The sequence below is a fragment of the Macrotis lagotis genome, chromosome 1 (assembly GCF_037893015.1).
Source record: "Macrotis lagotis isolate mMagLag1 chromosome 1, bilby.v1.9.chrom.fasta, whole genome shotgun sequence".
NCBI lineage: Eukaryota > Metazoa > Chordata > Mammalia > Peramelemorphia > Peramelidae > Macrotis > Macrotis lagotis.
Genome location: NC_133658.1, coordinates 686,973,431 through 686,997,341, shown reverse-complemented (window position 1 = coordinate 686,997,341; position 23,911 = coordinate 686,973,431). Strand labels below are relative to the sequence as shown.

Here is a 23,911-nt window from a genome sequence, read left to right as displayed (position 1 = left end):
ACATTTATTAAGTATTTATATGTGTGTGTTTTTATTGTCACAGGTTGTTTGTACTTTATTCTTTTTTTTTTTTTTTTTTAGGATTTTGCAAGGCAAATGGGGTGTGCTTGCCCAAGGCCACACAGCTAGGCAATCATTAAGTGTCTGGGTTCCGATTTGAACCCAGGTACTCCTGACTCCAGGGCTGGTGCTTTATCCACTGCGCCACCTAGCCACCCTGTCCTTTATTCTTGAAGAAGAACAATGACATCTGGAGGTGGGTTTTTTGTTTGTTTGTTTGTTTTTTGCAAGGCAAATGAAAATGAGGTTAAGTGGCCTGCCCAAGGCCACACAGCTAGGCAATTACTAAATGTCTGAGATTAGATTTGAACCCAGGTACTCCTGACTCCAAGGCCGATGCTTTATCCACTATGCCACCTAGCCACCCCTGGGAGGTGGTTTTTAAATTAAGGGAATCAAGCAAAATCAATGGCATATTAACTGGAGGTGATTCATAGGAAAAAAAACAACTCCTATATCTGTCTTCAAGAAAATTTACAATCATTTGTAAATCAAAGGGGGCAAGAGATATTATAAATACAGTTCTTCTTATGTCTGTTTTTCACGAGTCCAGGAATTTTCTTAATTCCAGGACACTACCCTGAGTCCTAAAAAGTTGTCTTCTTTCTCTATCTGAACTAATTTTAAATGTGTTACAAAGGAAGGTTGAATAAATGAGTGATTAAGAATACAGATCTACATACTTCAGACACAGACACACAGACACACACACACACACACACACACACAGACACACACAAAACACATATCCATATCTACATTTCTGTATCAATTGAGGGAGAAGACACTTCCAACTGAGCATGAAGAAGCTGGTAGATGGGGATAAGGAAAAAGAGAGACAATATTTTAGAAAGAGTGTATAATGAACTAGGGAGAGTGCAAAGGAAAAAGGAGGAAGAGGAGGGAAAAGATGAAACAAATTCATAGGATGATTCCTATTTGGCTAGAACAAAATGTATGTGAAGGGGAGTAAAATGAGAAAAGGCTCAAAATATAAAGCCTTGAATATCAAGGTAAGGAACTTGTACTTTACTTGGTAGTCAATGGGAAGCTACCAAAGTTTTTGAATAACAGAGTATTGTGGTTTGACTTGTGTGCTAGAAGGATAAATCTGGCAGCAATGTGAAAAATTCATTAGATGGGGAAGAGACTTGAGATGAGGAGACCAATTAAGACTTAAAAGTATTGCATTTGTCCCATGGAGAGATTTTATAAGATCATAAGATTTTAGGAGTATCTGTGAAATGGAGAGTTGACCTAATCCAATACCATAATTTTATAATTGAGGAAACTCTGGGCTAGAAATTTTAAATGATCTGCTCAACATCATAGAGATAATAAGCCAAAGGCAGAATTTGAAACCAGATCTTATATGGAGAACAATTAAGTATTAAGCTATGTGAAACAAATGAGTATTAACTCAGTGTGGAAGTAATTCAGAGAAGGGAGAAATCAAGGTGGAAGGAAGTTGTTAAGGAAAGCTTCATGAAGAAAAGAGGATTTGAAGATGGATAAGATTTAGATCCATTGCCTGATTTCTTTTACTGAGCATGAGGATATTTGCCACATTTCTTAACTTTGGTGTCCATAATAATATATGAAGTACTTTTCAATTCAATTCAATTCAATTCAACATTCATTTATTATGGGGCAGCTCTTGGTCTGGAGTCAGGAGGATCTGAGTTCAATCCAGCTTTAGACACTTACAAGCTTTGTGACCTTGGACAAGTCAAGTAACCCCAATAACACCTCACCCCAAAGCATTTATTACATGCCTATTATGTACCCCTAGAGGCTTAGGAATGCAAAAAAACAAGGTGAAAATGGTTGTATTTCTCAAGATGGCTTAAGACATTCTACTGGAGTAGAACAACCTGAACATAGTGCAAAATATCAAACAAAATATCAACAAAGTAATTTCTACTGGAGTAGAACAACCTGAACATAGTGCAAAATATCAAACAAAATATCAACAAAGTAATTTCTGGGGGTGGTTTGAGAAACTCTAATAACTGGATCCAGAAAGACCATTTTTAGAATGTAATTCTTCTCTTTCTTTTTTTTTTGTTTTTTTTTTTGCAAGGCAATGGGGTAAGGTGAATTGCCCAAGGTCACAGCTAGGTGATTATTAATTGTCTGAGGCAGCATTTAAACTCAAGTCCTCCTGACTTCAAGGCCTGTGCTCTATCCACTGTGCCACCTAGCAGCCTCTAGATTGTAATTTTTGAGTTGAGCCTTAGATGAAACTCAGTTCCAAGAAATGGAGGTGGGGAAGGACAAAAATTTATAAGAGTTATAAAATTTATAAGATTGATTTTCCTAAATGAGGACAATTGTGATAAATGGGACAAGTTTCTTTTTGAGGGCAATGATATTTGACTGATTTTGGAAACAAATATCAAAATAATTTTCTAAATGATTATTGTCATGTAAAGTTAACATCTTAACAGATCTCCAGAATTAGTTTACTATCAATGCAAAAAAAAAGTCAATTGTATCATTCCTAGTCATTTAATTGAAAGGCATTTATTTGGTGCCAATTGTGTACCAGGTACCAAGGTACCTGGAAAGGTACATATTTTTTTGGAGGCAGATCACATGCACACATATTAAGTACATAAAAAGTATATTTAGCTTAGTAAGCATAGTTAATTAAACATATTTAATATCTATCTATCCATCCATCCATCCATTCATCTATTCATCTATCCATCTATCTATCCATCTATCCATCTATCCATCTATCCATCTATCCATCTATCTATCTATCTATCTATCTATCTATCTATCTATAACACAGGTATTTATAGCAACTGTGATGCTGTAGGTATAGCTGTAGGCAACTAGATGGTTCAGTGGACAGAAAACAGGACTTGGAGTCAGGAAGTTGTTCTTTTCAGTAATGTCTGACTCTTCATGATCCTCCCTTTTTTTTTTAGTTTTTTTTGCTAGGCAATGGGGTTAAGTGACTTGGCCAAGGCCACACAGCTAGGTAATTATTAAATGTCTGAGGCCAGATTTGAACTTAGGTACTCCTGACTCCAGGGCCAGTGCTCTATCCACTGCACCACCTAGCTGCACCTTGGGGTTTTTTTTGGCAAAAATATTGGAATGGTTTGTTATTTTCTTTTCCAGTTAATTTTATAGATGAGAAAATGAGGTAAACAGAATTAAGAGACTTACCTAGAGTCAGATCTGAGTTCAAATGTGACCCCAAATATTTATTAGCTGTGTGTCTCTCTGGGCAAATCATTTGCCTTAATCCACTGGAAAAGGAAATGGTAAACTACTCCAATATCTTGGCTGAGAAAATTCCATGGACAGTATGGTCCACAGGTTCACTAGCAGTAAGAAATATTTGAACAATAACAGCTATAGCTGTGAGCAGGTAAGCGGATCATAGTAACTCATTTTTCCCTTCCTACTCCTACTCCCATTTCTTTTTGGGGCCTAAGCTACTCTTTATTTTTAGGTGTGACTTTCCCTCTAACCAGTTCTTTGGCCTCTTTCTTCTCTGGAGGAAATGATTTTTCCTTTCAACTAGTCTGAGGAAATGGCGACAACCTGTCTCACTGTCAGCCCATCAAGTCAGCTGTCCCACAATGCTACCTACTAATTTGTTTAGAGAACCCCCAATAAATGAATTCTCTCTCTCTGGGAACTTACAAAAAGGATTGACAACTGAGTTTTAGCTCCAAACCCCAACCAAAAATCTCACTCTGAAAAAATGCTTCAATTTGAAATCTAATCCTTTGCCCTCCTGGTATTCTCATTTACCTACTTTCAATGTTGTATTCAAACAATAGTATATACAATCTAATAAAGTGATGTGGTAACAGCTTCATTACATTCATTGACTGGAGAGACAAAGAAAATATTTAAATAAAAATAATAAAGATTTTTTTAAAATAAAGATGAAAATGGTGAAGAGGTTAGGACTTGAGATTTCTGACTGACTACAAAGTAATTCCTGCTTTCCTGCTCCCCTTGATAATGCCTGAAATAGATATGGCCAAGATAGCATTTACCACACACACACACACACACACACACACACACACACACACACACACACACACATAGATGAAGTGCATTCTAGGCATATGGCACAGCAGCCTTTGTGAAGGCAATAAAGTAGGAGATGAAGTACAATAGATAAGCAATAGTAAGAAGGACCTTATAACTGAATAATCACACAGTAATTCTTGCTAACAAATACTATGTTCTATTTTTAACACTTTACCACTTAATAGTAGAGTGTTTTCAAAAAACTTGTGCTGGTTTTAAAAAACCAAATCTGCCTTCTAAGGCAGATTTGCCCCTTATGAAGCTATTAAGGAGAAGGTGCTGCTGACTCTGAAGGCAATTTCAATAGAGATACTCCAAAAAGGCTTAAATCAGTGACTGCATTGTTAGATTAAGTGAACAACCTCCCAAGGTGACAACTTTGAAGGGAATGGCACTCACGTAGATATATAGGTCCTAGTATTTTGCTAAAAAAAGTCAGTCACCTACTAAATAACTCTTTGGAGAATTTCCAGATGGCTTAGGAAAGTGAGAAACTTCTGAAATCTTTAAGGCAAAGATATATGAGTGGCACTATTGACTTGATGGTTTCACACATAACACATAACACAGTCATTAGCTAGATTGCCAATCTATAGCCTGGTGGGGAGGCTAAAGTGTATACTTTTTTGTTTTCAGCAGTTAGAGGGCTTTTAGCTTCAGTGGGTCCATCCCTAGAGGGCCATGGCAGCCTTATTGGATGCTCAGGCTGCATTGTTGCAAAGGTTGTATTGCTGCTGATTGTATCCAGAGTTAAAATAAGTCAGGATCTCACAGAATCTCAAATCTGCCACCACTTTTAGTGTATGTCTGTGAGTGTTTGGGAGGAGAGGAGGCTGTGAGAATGTGTCAGTGGGGAGGAGGTGTTGAGAGAAATTCAGAAAAAAGGAAAATCTTTTTAAACAAACATTAAAATGCTAATCCTATGTGGTTATATTCTCCAATAATATAGCCTCTAAGAAGGATTTTTGAGGTTTAAAATAGGGTTATAGGCATTATGTGGCAATTTTCTCCAATGACCTCTTCTTAGAAGTATTATAGTATTGAAAATCTCATGGAAATATAGGAAACTTTATGCCTGTATCTCAGATGACAATCTTCTCTGCCTCTGTGCCAGTATTCCAATAGTTTGGAGATTTCACTGGTATAGAATTGTCTCTCTAAGGATATAGACTCCAATGTATCTTTGCCCATCCTATGCAACAACTCTCATCCATGTCTGATCAAATTTTATGAGAGCTACAAAAGGAAATTAAGAAAGAATGTCTCTCAAATATGCTCTCAAATGTATATCTTGTGCCTATGTCCACATTTTGAAGCAGTTGATGGCTCATTGGATAGAGCATCAGGCCTGGAGTTAGGAAGACCTAAGTTCAAATCTAGCTTCAGACGTTTACTAGCTATATTGCAAGTCATTTAATCTCTGTTCACCTTAATCCACTAGAGAAGGAAAGAGTACTTTACTTCAATGTGAAGAAAACTCCATGTATAGTATGATCCACAGGGTCATGAAGGGTAGGACATGACTGCACAACAGATAGTTGTATGAGATGTGTATCTCATGCAACTCTTATCCATAACTTTGCTCTAGTATATTACGGGCTTTCTTAAAGGCTCACTAGGTCCACCCACAGAAAGAAATCAAGAGGCATGTTCCATTTCCATATGTGCTTCGAAGCATATATATTATGTCTATATTCTTTTTTTTAGGCTTTTGCAAGGCAACGGGGTTAAGTGGTTTGTCCAAGGCCACACAGCTAGGTAATTATTAAATTTCTGAGGCCAGATTTGAACTCAGGTACTCCTGACTCCAGGGCAGGTGCTCTATCCACTGTGCTACCTAACCACCCCCTTATGTCTATATTCTGCATTTTATAGATAAGGAAACTGAGGGCAAAGACATCCTTTACATCTCAGGCCTAAGTTGCCTGAAAATGGTCCAAAGAGAGCTTAGAGAGAAATAATGCATCAAATTCTAACTGTAGCCCCTATGTGGGTTCCCTCCTTTCTTGGATTGAATATATTGAAGCTCCTTGCTGACATCCTTGACCGACTGCTGGGACCTCTGGTAGATTACGAATGTGGACATGGACATATAAAATATACACTCATGAATACCTATGGGACATGCCTTCTTGGTTTCACTGTGTAGATAGAAGGTAAACAAGAAGAATATAAAAGCATATGGATCTGTAGGAGAAGAATTGATGTTCTTAGAAACTATTGTTCATTGTGTGTATGCTGTCTCATTTTGGATTTGCTTACTCCTATTTTCTGCTTTGTTCTTACTTATTTCAGATTATCATAATTATAGGTATTTGTTTAGGGAGAGTGCGAGCAATGTCCTGCTATTATTCATCATTTCAAATATCCTTATTAATGACACTTTCTACCAGGGAAGAAGCATTAGTGCATCTTGGAGATACATTTGTAACTATTCATTTCCCCATTCATGGAAGTTGGTTGTTCAAATTTCTCTATTATACTAACAGTATCCTCCCTCCTAGGACCTCCCTTAACTCAGAAGGTAAGATTAAAAGGACTTCTTTGACTACTTTTGGAAAAGCTATGCAATTAATACAGGGGTATGGACATCTCCCATCCATTTGAATAAGGGGTCCCTTAAACTCTTCTAGTTTATCAGTTCACAGCATCTTTCTGTTAGCTCCTTGTAATTTTACAGCCCAGTATCTAATATATAGAATCCTTTTTTGATGAATCTAACCATATAGGAACAACAAAAAGATTCCATACAGGCAGAAAGATAGAGAGAGAGAAAGAATGGAGGAGATCCAGACAGAGACAGAAATAGAGACAGAGAGTGATCAAGAACCAAGTTCCAGGAGACAAATGGGGGGGGGGGTGGAATTCAAAGGTAGAAGTATAGGGGTTGGATTTGACAGGGAGAAGAGCCACTTCTTTAGAGACTGGCAAAAGAGAACAAAATCTGAATAAACGTGGAATGGTTTTGAGTTGTATAGAAAGGAGGAGGAAGTTCATAGTACATAGCTTTTATTTTCTAAGAAAAAAGGGAATATGAGATTCATTGCTGAGAATGAGGAATGGGATGGTATAGGGAACTTGAGGAGAAAGAGAAGTCATAGGGAAGAAGAAAGGTTCATCATGACTCAGGGAGGGGCAGTTTGAAATTAGATAACTTAGATTTGTGATAGATCCAGTTGACACTGCTGTATAACTTTCTGTGGAACTTTTCAGGAGTATCTGAACAGTGGAAGAGAAAGAGAATGAGAGCAAAAGAGGGTTGGGATCTGACATGAGTACTGAGAAGACAAAAAGAAACAAATTAAAGGATAATGTATAGTTAAGCAGGTCAACAACTCTAAGGTCAAGACGGTTGAGAATAGGAAGAGCTAGAGATGAGACAATGAAGGCCTAAAGGATGAAGAACATGTTTCAGAGACAGAGATGGAAGTATAGGAAATCCTTATCAGAGGTAAGAATTTCAGATGTTACCTTTGGTGAAGATGTTAATCAAGGATGTTAAGGACTCTGGATGAACTGGTAAGATACACACACACACACACACACACACACACACACACAAATCAGAGGATTATACACATATATAAACCAGAGAGAAGCACTGGACTCCTGAGAAAGGAGAGAATGACTTGAAATCTGGTATCTGACTGCAGTGAAGATCTGGACCTTGTGGTGGAGATGGAAAGGAACGAACTTCAAAAAAGAAGAATTTTCCTGTGTGGTTAAGGCAAGTGGATGGTTTGCAAGTGATAGTGAGGAGCAAGAAGAATGTCTAGGTTTTCCCTTAACCCACTCTGTTGGAGATTATGAAAGAGGGAATACCCTATATTAGAGAGAATGAACAAGAAATGCAGTGTCTTCTGAAAGAAGCCAGGAGTAAGAAGATAGGAAAAAAACACTCTGCTGAAGGAAAGGAAGTTTGTTAATGGTATAGCAGGGCACAGTAAGCACAGTGGAAAGGAAAGAACTAGGGAGGGATAGTTGAGGTGGGGGACAGCTAGGTGGCATAGTGGATAGAGCATCAGGCCTTGAGTAAGGAAGATCTGAGTTCAAATATGACCTCAGACTCTTATAAGCTGTGTGATCCTGGCAAGTTACTTAACCCTATTTGCCTCAGTTTCCTCTTTTATAAAATGAACTGGAGAAGGAAATGGCAAATCACTCCAGTATCTTTGCCAAGAAAATTCCAAAAGGGGTCCTGAAAAATTGTATGGCATTGAAATAATTGAACAAGAACAACAACAAAGGGCTGAGGTGGACCTGGATGGAACAGGAGAGAGGAATAGGGTTTGGGATTTTCACTTTAATAGAAGATGATTGAACCAGAAGATTTAGGAGAAGAGGGTAGTTTTAGCATGGTGAGTAGATTGGTTCTTCCATCGTATCATCTTATGATGATGGAGCATGGTGTCACAAAGCACTTTCTGAGACACCAGGGAAGGGGTTGGAGTCAGTAAGAAGACAAAGGGGGTCAACTGAATCAGTAAGTGCTTTGTGATCTAGACTCAGACTCAGAAACATTTCATCTCCTTCCTCATCTTAAATTGTAGAATATGCTATACATTTAGAAGATTTCCTCAACTTGGAAGACTTGACTTCTGTTTGATTTTGAATTGCAAGTACAGGTCTAGGCAAGGAACCTGGTGTCTGGCTCTGGTATTCTATAGAAACCTATTGGTAAGAGAGATATGTCATCTAGACTTTAGTGGTTAGAGAAGACTGGTATGTTGTTCATTTCTGATGGTTCCATGAAGTAAACCCAGGTAAAATAGGTAAATATAATTTAAATTAAATAAAATTTTATTTTTCTATTAAAAAGCATCTATTAATGCTATTTATTTATTTATTCATTATTTATTGAATTAATTATTTAATAGTTTATAAATATATTTTTCTCTCTCCCTTCCCCTCTACACACTCCTCTCCCTCATACATTAGAGAAGAAAAAAAAACTCTCGTACAAAGATACATAGTCAAGCAAAATAAATTTTTGTATCGGCTATGTCTAAAAATGTGTGGCTCATTCTGCATATTGTCCATCATCTGTCTCCATATCAGGAGGTAGACAGTATCCTTAATCATCATCTGTAATCATGATTTTTCATTGCATTGATCAGAGTTCTTAAGACAAAGTTCTTTTTTTTTAAAGGTTTTTGCAAGGCAATGGGGTTAAGTGGCTTGCCCAAGGCCACACAGCTAGGTAATTATTAAGTGTCTGAGGCCAGATTTGAACTCAGGTACTCCTCACTCCAGGGCCGGTGCTCTATCCACTGCACCACTTAGTCCCCCCAAAGTTGTTCTTTTTTAAAAAACAATATTATCATTATGATATAAATCATTTGATGGCTGAATGTTTACAAAAGTTGAAGTTTACAGGTAAACAAAGCAAGAAATAGAAAATTTGAATAACCCAATCTCAGAAAACAAATTGAATAAGAGATAAATGAACTCCCAAAGAAATTTTGGGTGAGAGCAAATGAGTCAAATCCTGAGGACTTCAGATTAAACCAGGGAAAAATGAGTCAAAGAGAGATATTTTTTTGAGAAGCTCCCAAGGCTGAACTTAGTCTGTTCAACCCAAAACTTGATGTTCTAGACCATAAGTTACACTGAAAGTAAAGTTTACAGTATTGCTGTGCTCTGGGAGTAACAAATCTGCCCTTGTCTCTAAATTAAATGGTGTCAGGACTCTCCCAGTTTCTTCTACTCCTCTTTCCTGGGCCCTCTTTTGCCTCTTTTTCCTTTCCTCTTAGACGATTGCTCAACTGCAGTGTCATGTCAATCAGACCTGGCAGTCCTCAGGGAAAAAGTGCCCCACTAATTGATCCTTTAAATCCTCATTCAATCCTCCATTGAAGATTTATACCAGAGGAAAAAACTCTTTTCTCATCCACCAAAGCAATCATTAGCTGGAAGAATTAATTCATATGGTCAAAAAAACTCGACTGTTCTCTCCCTCATGCTCAAAGAGCATGCATGACTATCCCAGGTGCCATAACATGGTTTCATTGGGGATACCCCAAGTTATCAATAATTCAAACAGTCTCTGGTCTATGGCTTCTGAAATTGGCTCCCCAGGACAAGTGCACAGGGTTCCATTATGCCACCCCACCAGGCAGACATCTTCATAAAGTCTGCATCAGTATTGCTAGAGTGGGGTTGCTGAGGCAATACCTGTCCTCTGGTCTATGCCCCACTATCCTCAGCATGCTTGATTGAGGTTAAGTTTGATTTTAGGTGGTTCAAGAGCTCTGGTACTAGAAGAACTTGGCCTTTCTCTTTCTGATTAAGCCTCCTCCACCTCAAGGTCCTTAGCTCAAGGTTTACCTTCCAAAAAACCTTCTTGGACATTGCCACCCACATTGGTCTCTCTTGCTGGCACCCTTCAGAGACTACCTTTCAAATCAATCAACAAGCATTTACTATTTGCTTTTCAAGAAGGTCAACTAGGTGACACCACAGTAAATACAGGGAAATGATGCAAAGAAATTATGAATGTAGAAGTAGCAAAAGCTGTAATTTTAAATGCTGTTAAATCTTGTTAAATGGGTGGAGGTTCCCCACTTTTGAGATGTAAACTGATACCCTGTTGATTGGATCCTGCCTACCTTATCCCCATTTTCCCCTTTACTTAACCTTGGTCTAGATGCTGGTGCAACAGGAAATGACATATTGAACTTGGGCATTGAGCACCTTGGGACAGGGACTAGTATGTTCTCTCTCTCTCTCTCTCTCTCTCTCTCTCTCTCTCTCTCTCTCTCAGACTTCACCTGACCTGTCCTCAGGGTGTTTACTACTTTTCTTACTAATTTTAGCCTGTGTACTTTGTAACAATATTTTTCCATGATAAAATCCTGAGCAGTTTTAACATCCCCAAGAGCTGCAAATTCCTTTGCCTTTTCAGTGGCCTTAAATCCTCTGTCTTCAGTCTCTAAATCTTTAATAATCAGCAACAATAGTGCCTGTAGTGACAACCCTGGAGTCAGGAAGATTCATTTTCTCAACTTCAAATCTGGTCTCAGACATTTAATATCTGTGTTACCCTGTCACTTAACCCTGTTTGCCTCAGTTTCCTCATCTGTAAAATGAACTTGGAGAAGAAAATGTCAAATGGCATCATAAAGAGTTGGACATGAAAAATGACTAAACAACAATAACAACAAAACCATAGTATCTGCTAGAATAGAAGTAGCTCAGGGGAAGTATCCTACCTTCTTTGTTCAACATTCCTATAGATCTCTTGCCAAAGATAAACTATATAGATATAATATCATTATAGGACTATAAATTTAAAACTGGTAGGGACTTTGAGAGGCCATCAAGTCTAATTCCCTTATTTTATAGTTGAGGAAACAAAGAGGTTGATTTTCCTAGGATGCACAGTTAATAAATTCTGAAGTGGGATTAAAACCCAGTTTCTCTTGACTCCAATCCAGTGTCTATCCACAGCATTATGCTACTAATATCTTCAGTCCTTGGCTTAAGTGCATAAGATGAAGGATCGGGAAGAAAGCATTTTAATGAATTTCAAAATTGTACTTTAAGATTTCATGTTAAGTGCTTCCATGTTAAGTAAAGTTATTTCCCTAATGTTGGATGGAGGACATAGGGGAAAACCCTTGAGCCTTTATTATACCGGTTCACTTCATTTCAACTCAATGTTTCTTTTTTTTCTTTCTTTTTTTCTAGTTTAAAAATTTTTTTTTGAATTTCACAATTTTCCCACAATCTTGTTTCCCCCCCCCACTCCCACCCCCCCTACAGAAGGCAGTCTGATAATCTTTACATTGTTTCCATGCTATAAAAAATTGTATGTGTTCAGAGAGAAATCATAACCTTAAGGAAAAAAGAGATAGCAAAATTACATAATAAGATACCTTTTTTTTTTTTAAACTAAAGGTAATAGTCTGGTCTTTGTTTAAACTCCACAAGTCTTTTTTTGGATACAGATAGTATTCTCCATCACAGATACCCTAAAATTGTCCCTGATTGTTGCACTGATGGAATAAGCAAGTCCATTAGGGTTGATCATCACCCCCCATGTTGTTGTTTTAACTCAATATATTTCAATCATCAAGGAATCTCAGAATATTAGATCTGGAAGTTTTCTTGGAGATCAGTTAGGTTCACTTCACACCTCTACTACCAGCCCTTCCCTTCACTGATTAAAAGATAATAAAATAAAATTGAAAAAATTGAAAAATAATATAATCTGTCCAAAGTCACTCAACTAATAGCCATTAGAGCTAAGATTCAAACCCAGTTACTTTGACTCCAAATTCACTGTTCTTTTCATGAACAAGACATTGTACTAGACATTGGGGAGTTAAAGAAATGGCAAAGGTCCTGTCCTCAAAAGCTTACAGTTAATGTGAAGAAATTAAGTAAGGAGCTATCAGCAGAGATCAGAGGCGAGTGGGGCTAGTCAATTTTTGTGGGTAGAGTCCAGGGATTCTAGGGCAGTTGGTGGTCAGATGGTTGTGAGAACTTAGATATGTAGTTAAAGGGCAGGATTAAGAGTTTAGACAGGAAAAAGAATATGCTACTCAAGTTACCTAGGCACCTGGGGAGGGTGGGGGGACATCAACCCATCAACAAATTGCATCTGGGGAGGAAGTAGGGTGAACAAAGCCATAAACTAGCACCTAGAGAAGGAATGGAGAGTCAAATAGGTAAAACCTGACAGTTACAAGAAATTTTTGCTTCAGAATTAATTCCCACAATCTGAGACCTGATAAATATACCTTCTATGGAGGGGAGGGATGCTGGGGTTCCATCTGAAGAAAGAGACTATAGTACACTGATGTGAGGCTACTCTCAGGGAGGGCAGTTAGGTGGTGCAGTGGATAGAGCATTGACCTTGGAGTCTGGAGGACAGGAGTTCAAATTCAGCCTCAGGCATGCGATACTCACTAGCAGAGTGACCCGAGGAAGTCATTTAACCCTGATTGCCTTACATCTAGGGTGATCGACAGTCTTCCTGATTCATATCTGGTCTCTGGATTCAGATGACTCTAGAGGAGTGTTTTTAAAAAATTCTTTCATTTTCCATTCATGGAACAAAATAAGCATATCCATAACTTAGTACAATTAAAAAAAAGATTGCCCTTGAAACTGCAGATCTACCATATGCAACTTGCTATTCCCTCCAAATATAAAACAAAGTTATCAGATAAATTTCTTTCTTCTTTCCATCTCTCTAAGAAGTAACTGCTATAATAATAATATCAGAATAAAGGAAGCATCCTCTTAAGATTCTGTTTTTTTTCTCAAGGGCTAGAACTGGTTCTAGCTGGTCTTATGCAGGACAAAGGTTAACTCAAAAATCAGGTATACATGCTTAATAAACCTACATAGTAACTGACACACCCTACATAAAATTGAAGCCTCCTTAACTGATCATGGGTCACATGACAAGGGGGGGCAACACATACATGATGAAGGGGTGGATATGGAAGATTATAAAATGGAATGGAACTGATCAAGTTCAAGCCTGGAAGGGAGGAACTGCATCATTCTTTTTTTAATTAATATTTTATTTATTTTCCTATTATATACAAATATAGTTTCTACCTATCATTTTCTGTAAGGTTTTGAATTTTACATTCCCCCCCCCCACCTTCCCTTTCCCTCCCCATCCTTCCACAGAAGGCAATCTGACAATATTTACATTGTTTCCATGCTGAAACCGAATGTGTTGGGAGAGAAAAAAAAATATTAGAGAGAGAAAAATTATGTAGTACAAAAGACACTTTAAAAAAAATGAAGGTAATAGACTTTGGTCTTTGTTTAAACACCACAGTTCTTTCTCTGGGTACAGATGGTATTCTCCATTGCAGTCACAGATGGAGCTGCATTATTCTTTTTTTTTATTAGTTTTTTTTTTTGCAAGGCAATGGGGTTAAGTGGCTTGCCCAAGGCCACACAGGTAATTATTAAGTGTCTGAGGTCGGATTTGAACTCAGGTCCTCCTGACTCCAGGGCCAGTGCTCTATCCACTGCACCACCTAGCTGCTTCTAGAGCTGCATTATTCTAATAGTATAAAGGTACACTCTCTATTTGGAGACATACCCACTTCTTTCAAGAACCTTAAATAAAGATCCTTCACTCCCTCTGGACTTAGTTTCATTATTGAGCCTGCATTCCCAATGAGAGGATCTCAAGGGTCTTATTTCTAACAACCCCATTCCCTACCTTAAAGATAGCTACATCAGACACTGACAGGTATACATATATATATATATATATATATATATATGTATATATGTATATATATATATATATATATACACACATATATATATGTATACACACACACACACACACACACACACACACACACATATATATATATATATTGTCAACAGTGAGTTTTGCTCTTCTAATAATTATTTTCTGAAATTCTAAGAACAGAGTTTGGATTGATGACAAACTTTTACTTAGATATTAAAGAAGTCCTCCTAGTAATCAAGTCAGTTTAGCAATTAAAAGGGTTCTCAGAGATTATTCCCTTAATTGTAAACAGAACAAAGACTTGTCTTCTTAACCCCATCAAAAAACTTTCCAGCTATACAAAAGTCGTTTGGACTCTCCTTCTGTTGGACTCTCCTGTTTGTTTGTTCACCCCATCCTTACTGTGATTGGATAAACAGAAGGTGATATTTCAGATTCAGATTATTTAAGGATGACATTAGGCCTCCATCTCAGGAATCTGGCTCTCTAGCCAGAAACTCTATGCAGATATCCTTGACTTAGAGAACTTTCAATAAAGATACTTCTTGACCTAATTCTGTTTTGCTCTTTCTAAAGGCCAAAGCCTCTGGTAACTTTTGTTCTTGATTAGGATAAACTCTGGAAAAGATAATGTATATTTATTCTCCTCAGGTCAAAACTCAGCAAGGACCTCTCTCATTTTGGGGACACATAAGCAATAGATATAAAAATATTCTATATATACTTCTAGTTATCAGTTTTTTCTTTGGATACAGATAACATTTTTCTTCATAGATCATTTTTTAAATGTGTTTATTTATAATAGTAAAAATTAGTCTTTCAAAGTCATTCTCAAAACAATTTAACTGCTATTATATAGTGTTCACCTGTTCTGTTCACTTCTCTCTTCATTTTGTGCAAGTCTTTCCATGTCTTTCTAAAATCATCGAGCTTATCATTTCTTAGAGTACACTCATCATTGAGCTTTCAATCTCAATTAAAGCATCCTTGGTTCCATTCAACTTTTCTTTCCATTATCCTTCCCCCTTTGAAACCATGAATTCTCCAAAACCTCCATTTTCTTCTTCTCATTCTGAATCTGTCCTCCAACATCACAAATTTACAAGGCACATTTGGGAGTGGGGAAGGGACACTTCATTGATATAGGGAATTGCCATCAAGAAAATTGCTCTATCAACATGGATCAGCCCAGTTCTATAAATTGCATTCTTAGAGGATTATCTGGGGTGCTTAGAGACTAAATAAATTACCCAGAGTCAGTCAACACAACTAGGATGTCAGAGGCAGGGCTTGAATTAAGGTCTTTCTTATTTCTATAATCTCTCCACCACACACCCTCTCAGTACATTATCAAACTTTATGTGAACCTTTTCCTTGAAGCACTGAATAGATTTTTCCTTGTATTATATTTGTTTATGTATGTGCAATTTGTGCTGCCTCTAACCAATCCCCTACTTCCTCTCCCCCTCCCCCACTCCCTTTTCATTGGCATCTCTGCTTGATTTCAAGATCTTACCAAGATAAACTAATTATTTCTAATCTCATTGCCATGCTGCTAATTTAGCTTCAGAAGATCAACATTTTCTCAACTCCCCCATCTCCTCTTCCATCTGATTGGAGAACTGGAGGGTGGACATTTAATTCCTCCCAAAGTTTTCCTTTATAAATGGGAACTTAATTTACAGCACCCTATGTTCTATCTGTGGCTTTGTTTGACTTTAACTCCATGGAACAAGATGATATGGAGCCAAAAACTCCACAATGATGTCCCCTCCCAATATTTCCATTTATTAGCTTGGAGGCTCCCTAAGGAAAGGTTCTGTCTTCCTTTTTATTTGTCTCCCCAGTGATTAGGAAAGTGCCTAGCATATATAGTAGACACTTAATAAGTGTTTATTGAATTGAATTAGGCGTTATTTAAATATAACCAAAAGGAACATGTTTTTCTCAAATGCCAGTTCCTGTTCCTGAAAAGTATAGGATGAAACAAGCTATGAAAATGAGAAATGTTAAGGTGAAAACTTATTTTAGGAAAACTGGTACCCAGGAAGCCTAGAGGAAAAGCAACAACAACTTATGTCTAGAGATGAAGTGGGATGAATGAGGGAGTAGATTAGCCCCTAAGAGAAGGATCTTTAGCCCCTAGAGAAAGAATGGAGAAATATCTGATAGTTATAGGTCGAAATTTTTATTCTAGGAGAAATTCCCATGAATTAAGTCCTTGTAAGATGTAGGAAACATATGCTTTTTTCCCCAAAAACTTGAGATAGTCAAAAAAAAAGATGAATTCAGGGTAATTATTTACATTTCAAGAGCTGACTAGTAAGACAGATTACCCATTTTAATTCTCTTGATTTGGAGAACATTATCTTTGATTTATAATTCTATTGTTATCACAAACTGAATGATTATTTAGGGAAAAGACAAGATCCATAGGATCACAGTGGTACGGAGATTTATTCAATGCTGGAATGAATGTAAGATATTTGAAGAGCTTTATAAAAGTCAAATGACTATCTCAAGTATTACTATTTTCTTTTTGGCCATGATCCATGCTACTGTGCCCTGAATGGACAGCTCTCCTTTGGGGAAATATAGTCTTTGTTTACTTTCTCCAGTTAAAATTTATATGTCTATATTCCCTATTGATTGAGAAGCTCAGGGCTTTGGACTTGGGTTGCTTAAAGGAAGTTACTATGATGGACCTGGCTTTCAAGGTCAGTCAAAGATAAATCCTTGAATCACCTGGTCTACTTTTAGAAGAATGTGAATTTACACTACTTTAAGTAGTGATTCTCCTCCCCCTTCATCCCCACTGCTTTATGGTATAGTCAGAGGGGTCACACTCCATAAAGCTGCTACTTCAACTGTGTCTCCACTGTTCCAGAGCTGGAAAACTTAGCTTTTTAAAGGCCACTGGAGGCATAGCTGATGTTTGCTAGGTAATACCAAGCTCTTCTTCAAATAAAATCAGAGTAACTGTTTCACTATTTGTAAAGGGATGATAAGATGACAATTCATTGGAAATATGAATAAATTTACTAAAATTTGATTCTGTTATCATGACAAAGTAGAGAGTATAGGATTCAGAGTTGGAAGACATGGATTCAACTCCTGATTCTGTCTTTGTGACCTTGACAACTTTTTCAATTTGCTGAACCTTGGATTCTAATACATAAAATGAGGAAGTTGTAGTAGATGAAATTTCCTTCAACATTTTCTTCTGGCTCTAAATTTATAATTCTGTCATTTACCAACATTTTATATGTATTGGATTTCTACAAGGCATTCAAAACATTGCTTCCAAAAATATTATAATTCCTCACCCAAATATAAATACCAGATCTATCTTGATGATGATTTTCTTATAAGGTTGATTAAAGTGAGATGGGTCAAGATTTTGTAGTACATTGTTGGGTTACTTGTGAGATTGCTATTTTTCAGTTTCCTTTCATTCTCTGACCTCCTCCTCCTCCTTTTCATCCACAAATCTGCTTTGTCTCTTTTCTATTTAAATTAGTTCACTTTAGAGTTCTTGGCTAATAGTGAATATCAGGATATTTTCCCTTCAGCAGAAAATGTATTTTGAAATTTCTCTTTCCATTCTTGACTATTTATATCCAATCACAGGGTTACATTTTTAGGGCTTGAGTTTCCTCTATTTGATGTGGAACTAAAATGTAGGCAGTAACCTAGAACTTTTTGTTGTTGTTGAGTAGTTGCACCATGACTGGTTCTTCATGACTCCATTTGAGGTTTTCTTGGCAAAGATACTGGAAAGGTTTGCCATTTCTTTCTTCAGTTCATTTTACAAATGAGGAAACTGGGACAGACAGGGTTAAGTGATTTGCCCGTGGTAATACAACTAGTGTCTGAGGTCACATTTGAACTCAGATCTTCTTTACTACAGACCTGGTACTCCATCTATTGTGCCACCTACCCATCTGCCCAGAACCCTACAAGACTACTATTTATTCAGGTCCCTAATAATTGTAAATTTTAAGTTATCTTCCCTCTCCTATCTAACTGATTATCCTATTCTATTGATTTTATCACCTTATCATCTCTCATATGTTTTCCCTTTTTTAATATTTTCCTGTCATCAATACTCTAAACTCATCACCACTAGATGGGGATTATTAATGTCTCCTCATATATTTTCCTAGCTCCACTTTTCCATTTTCAAACCATTTTTCACACATCTACTAAATGCCAGGAAAACAATAATTCTTTCAATGATCTATAATAATAATAATAATAATAATAATTAATATTTATATAGTACCTACTGTGTTGCCAATACTTTTCTAAGTGCTTTGCAATTATTATCTCATTTGAGCCTCACAATAGTCCTGGGAAGTGTTATTATCCCCATTTTACACATGAGGAAACTGAGGCAAATAGAAGTTAAATGGCTTACTTAGGGGGTCACAGAATATTAAATATAAACAGTCTTTTTGACTCAAGGAGTGGCACTTTCATTCACTGATCCACCTAAACTGCTGTTCAGCTAAATTCTACTGGTCATTTCATTTTCTGGTTAAGCAGCTCCCTTTCCTTCAATGGATCCTCCTATGATATAGTTTCTTGATCCTGCACTATCGTGGATATTCTCTTCTGGAGGTAGCCTATTTTGCTGATTTCCTATTAAGATGGGAGCTCCCAGCACTGACTTTAACTTTCCAGATTTGATTTGATAGCTCTGAAAATGGTCATTGTAGGGTTTCTTTCCTTATACTTCTGCTATGTATTCAAAAGGTTTTTATTATTTTTAAAGTGACTTTGTGATATTTTGGATTCACATTGCATTATTCGGACCCCCCACTACCACCAACCCAGTGACCACTGACCCTCCCCCCCCACACACACTGTGTCCCCCCCCACCCCATTTCCTGCCTGCCCACCCACTCCGGCTCTGTGCTCCATGGTTGAAGTAGACCCATTTGAAGTCGCTGCCCCGGCCTCTGAAGTGTGTAATGGGGTGAGCATCGGAAGCAGCAGGGAGAAAGATTTGACTGTGGCCTCCTAGCCCAGCAGGAGAGTGAGACATTGGACATGGAAAACTCCGAGGGTTTCAGTATCCTCGATGGCTGCAGTGAGCCCGCCTCCCTGTAAGGAGAGTGTTCCCCCACCCAGATACTGTTGATGGAGTAATGAATGGGAATTACTACCAGGAGAGTAATGGTTCAATCGATAGATAGGCATCTATTTCACAAGTGTATCGATTATAGTCAAAACCAGGGAGTATCCGGAAATGGAGAGAAAAAAAATGAAACATTTACAAGTCCTTGATGCTAATTCTCAGAAGCTGGAAACAGAATGCAAAGAAAAAGCAATAAAAGAGTTGGGAAAGTGGTATGCTAGGGAAGATGACCAAAACAGCAAAATAAATGATGTTGAAGAGACTTTTGGCCTTGAGTGGGACTGTGTGATTTAGCAGGGTGACTTCAATACCAAGTCTAGGAAGCCTGCCAAGGAGATGTTCTCATCTTCCTCAATCAGCTCCCCCCACCCCCCTTCACTGAAGGAAAGCCCATTGAAGCACTACAGATCAAAGTTAATCACGGTCATTGGATTAATTATATTGGGTTCTTTTGGACCAAATCTTTTCTCTTTAGAGTTAATCATTGTTTGTGATTGCATGTTTTCTTCAACTAATTTCTCCCTGGAATTCCTAGTGAAGTGAAAACTTCCAGGACAATAGCCTCTATTACTTTTATGCTATGCCATTTTCAGTTGTGCTGATAATAAAATTCTCTTTAAAATAGAAAAAAATCCATTGCATTATTCATCAACTAGAGTATTTTATACTTGTGTATAAACTACCAACTGTATAAATATGTATTCTGCTTTTATAACTTGAGGATATTGAGGCAGGAGCTAAACTTTTACCTAAGGTCACAGAGCTACTAACGCTAGCTCAGGTGATCTTTTCCTTCAGAACCCATTTATCATGGATCCATGTGGCATTCTGGTAAATCCTATGGATCCCTTCACACAATAATGTTTCAATTCAATGGCAATGGCTTTCTTTTTTTGTACCACAAACAAGACATTCCATCTCTCACCTCTGGACATTTTCTCTGCTTTCCTTTCTCATTTGGTGTCCTTGGCTTCCTTTAATTCCCAGTTAAAATAACATCTGCTAGAAGCCTTGCTAATCTTTCTTGATTCCAATGCTTTCTCTCTATTAAATATTTCCTGTTTACTCTGTATATTGTTTGTTCGTACATATTTGTAATTTCCTCCATTAGATTGTGCCTTTGTCTTTTTGCAGCCCTAGTATTTAACACAGTAGATATTTAATTAACAGGTATTTATTGATTGAGAGAAAAAAAGTTTTGAAAAAGTTATTCTAAGGAGTGAGATAAGGAGCCAAGAAGGTAAGAAGAGAAGGCTTGTTGATCGGCAGTTAAAGACTTAAGGTTATATTGAAATGAATCTATAGGGTCTAAAATCAACTCAAGTTAAGAAGTATTTTTAAAGCACTTATTATGTGCTAGACATTGCTAAGTGATAAGAATACAAATATAAGGACAAAAAAGACATTACTTGACCTCAAGGAACTTATGTCCAAATAGGGGAAAACAACATAAAAAGAGAAATGAAAAGGCATGGTGAATGTGAAGGGGAAGCTATTCTCACAGGCATGGTGAAGAGTTCTGGAATGTGAGGAGAGGAACTGGATGGGGAGTGGAAAGAGCAGGACTGGTCTGAACATATCCTCAAAATGGGGATTTCTTTCAAGTGAGGGTTGCTTAAGGATTTTCAGGTCAGGAATGGCAGGAAATTAGTGAAAGAAGATATTCTATAAACAGAAGTCCTTAAGTTTTGATGAATCCTGTAGATATTTTCTCAGAATTATATTTTTAAATTTATAAAATAAAATGCAAAATATTACCAAGGAAACCAATTATATTAAAATACAATTATCAAAATATTCTATTTAAAAGTTTGTTGGCTCTATATAAAGGGCTGTTATTCTAGGATATCATTAGCAAATGAGATAAAATAGTGACCAACCCTAAAAATAAATATATTTTAAATAAAGATTAAATAGAGGTAGGCAAAAAGGGTAAAGGAGATGACCTGGGCTAATTCAAATGGATCAAAGTCATAATAAAAGCAAGTATAGATTTAATGGGAATGAGAAAGGGATAAGGGTGGCAAGAGAGAAGGGTGTGGTTGGAGAATGAACTCTGAAAGTTTTAGATCTTGAAGATGTTTCAAGACATTATGGGATAAGGTATGGCCATGCTTATGTATAGTTGTAATGGGATGGAGGAAATTATTGGTGTGGAGGGACTGAGATTTAATGATAGATTGCCACTTAGCTGAGTAACATAGGACAAATCACTTCACCTTTCTAGGTCTTGATTTTTTTCATTCTGTAAAATAAAGACATTTGACTTAAAGTTTGCTAAGATTATTTCTCTGACTTTCCATGGACATGGAAGTCAAATACTTCTCTCTGACTCTTCTATTGTTGTTCACTTCTTGCGTTCACATACTGCTTATATAAAAATCACCTCCATACCCTGATACCTAATATGACCCAAAGTAAGAAAAAAATTCCACCCATCCTGTTTCAAAATGGAATTTCACTCTAGAGATTGGTGCAATTAATATTTACATAGGTTGGCTCATCATCTACGCTGTGTTGCAATTTGGAAGGGGAAATATAGATATTTTCTTTCTTCATTTTTCTTCAAAAACCTTGAATTTTCCCCAACTGATGTCAAGTTATTAGAGAGTAGACTTAAAAGTAGGCATAATATTTAACCCCTTAAAAAGTACCAGTTGTTTCAAAATATACAAAAGGGTGTATCTAAGGCATAGCCAAAATATGGTATTAAGAATACAGAAAATAAATATTTCCTTTATTCTCTTCCCTGATTTATATATGATTTGTTAGTGTTTATTAAGCAAAGTTAAAATTAATGAACATTATCTAAGAAATTTAATTGAAGAAAATGAAAGATTAGAAGCATGAAAAGGAAATAGAATTATAAAGATAACAAGAGCTTTGGAGAAACAAAAAAAACTGGTTACCAAACTGACCTAGCAGTCTTGGGATGCTGATCCTTTCTAAACAGGCACATGCTATGTAAGAAATGAGAACTGAAAATGAGCTACATTGATCTTTCATTAGAGCTAATGTTTTCATGCTGATTCTTTAATTACAACAGACTGCTGGAAAATATTGGAATACAAAAGATGCCTCCAATCCTGTAAAGTATATTAACTCATTATTTTCAAAAGCATGTCCCTTGTTATTTCAATAAAGAAAATGATAAAAAATAAAACTATGACCAGTCCTCACTTCAAAGGAACTATTAAATTGCCTGCTCAACTCTCTGCTCTTTCAATATCCCCATCAGAACTGGGAATATACAGGTACAGTTTGTTTTATCCACTTTATTCATGAACTTAATAGAGTTTCAGAAAGCCTCTTCCTCTTAATTGTCTGAAGCAGATGTTGTTGTTGTTTCTCTTTCATTATTGAAGGAGATAATGCCTTGATATCTTGTGTGAATTAGAATTAAGAGAGGCAGAGTTACACAAGGTCATCAACCTCACTCTCTCTTCCAGAGTCATTGAAGTCTAGTGGTAGGACAAAAGTCAAGATGTTGGGTAATGGCCCAGGATGCAGTGGTTGATCTTGGTTTCTTCAATTTCTGACCAAGCTCTAATGTTCCAGAGCAGCTACTTCAGCCTCCTCCAATGGCCATTGGAAAAAGTTGTTCTCATCTACGCATTTTACCAGGGGGAATCTCATGCTTGGTATAAACTTCCCCCAACTTGACAGTGGGATGGAGGTCTTTGAATTACTCTCAATCAACCTATTTGCTAAGATGGTTTACTGGGGTATGGCTGCTGCATATGCTATACTTCTTGGACCCACAGGTGAGAATTGAGGGTTAAGTAGACACCAAAGGTGAATGTGCAGCCCTGAAAAGGATTCAACAGTTCTGACATCAGAGGTCCTGAACATTGCATATATTCCATACACTGAGGCAGATAGTGCAAATATTATCCTCATGAGAATTATCTTCATTTTGCATATAAAGAAACTGACAATGAAAGGAGTTAAATCACAGTATTTTTTCCTTAAAAGTTGTATATAATATGAGCAATGCAAAGAAATAGAAGACAATAGAATGGTAAAATCAAATGATCTCTTCAAGAACATTATTGATATCAATGTAATATTTCATGCAAAAATAGGCCTGTTGAAAGAAAAAAAAATGGAAGCAGAGGAGATTAATAAAAGATGGTAAGAATTACAAATTACAAAAGAAACTATACTTGAAAGATCTTAATAACATCAATAATCATGATGTGGTTACTAATCTAGAGCCAGATATCCTGGAGAAAGAAGCCAAATAGGAAGCATTACTAACAATAAGACCAGTGAAATGATGGAATTCCAGTTGAGATAATTAAAACCCTAAAAGATGCTGCTCTCAATTATTAAAGTAGCTATTAAAGTGTTGTACTCAATATACTGGTAAATTTGGAAAACACAATAGTGGCCAATGAATTGGA

General features: G+C 36.9%; 1 long non-coding RNA gene across 1 annotated transcript in view; it reads left to right on the top strand.

Moving 5' to 3' along the window:
* LOC141523212 (uncharacterized) overlaps window positions 1-23,911 on the top strand; it is a 79,847-nt gene that overhangs the window by 13,380 nt on the left and 42,556 nt on the right. The window contains exon 2 of the long non-coding RNA XR_012478404.1: window positions 82-256. This is a non-coding gene — a long non-coding RNA (uncharacterized LOC141523212). The remainder of the gene's footprint in view (window positions 1-81; window positions 257-23,911) is intronic.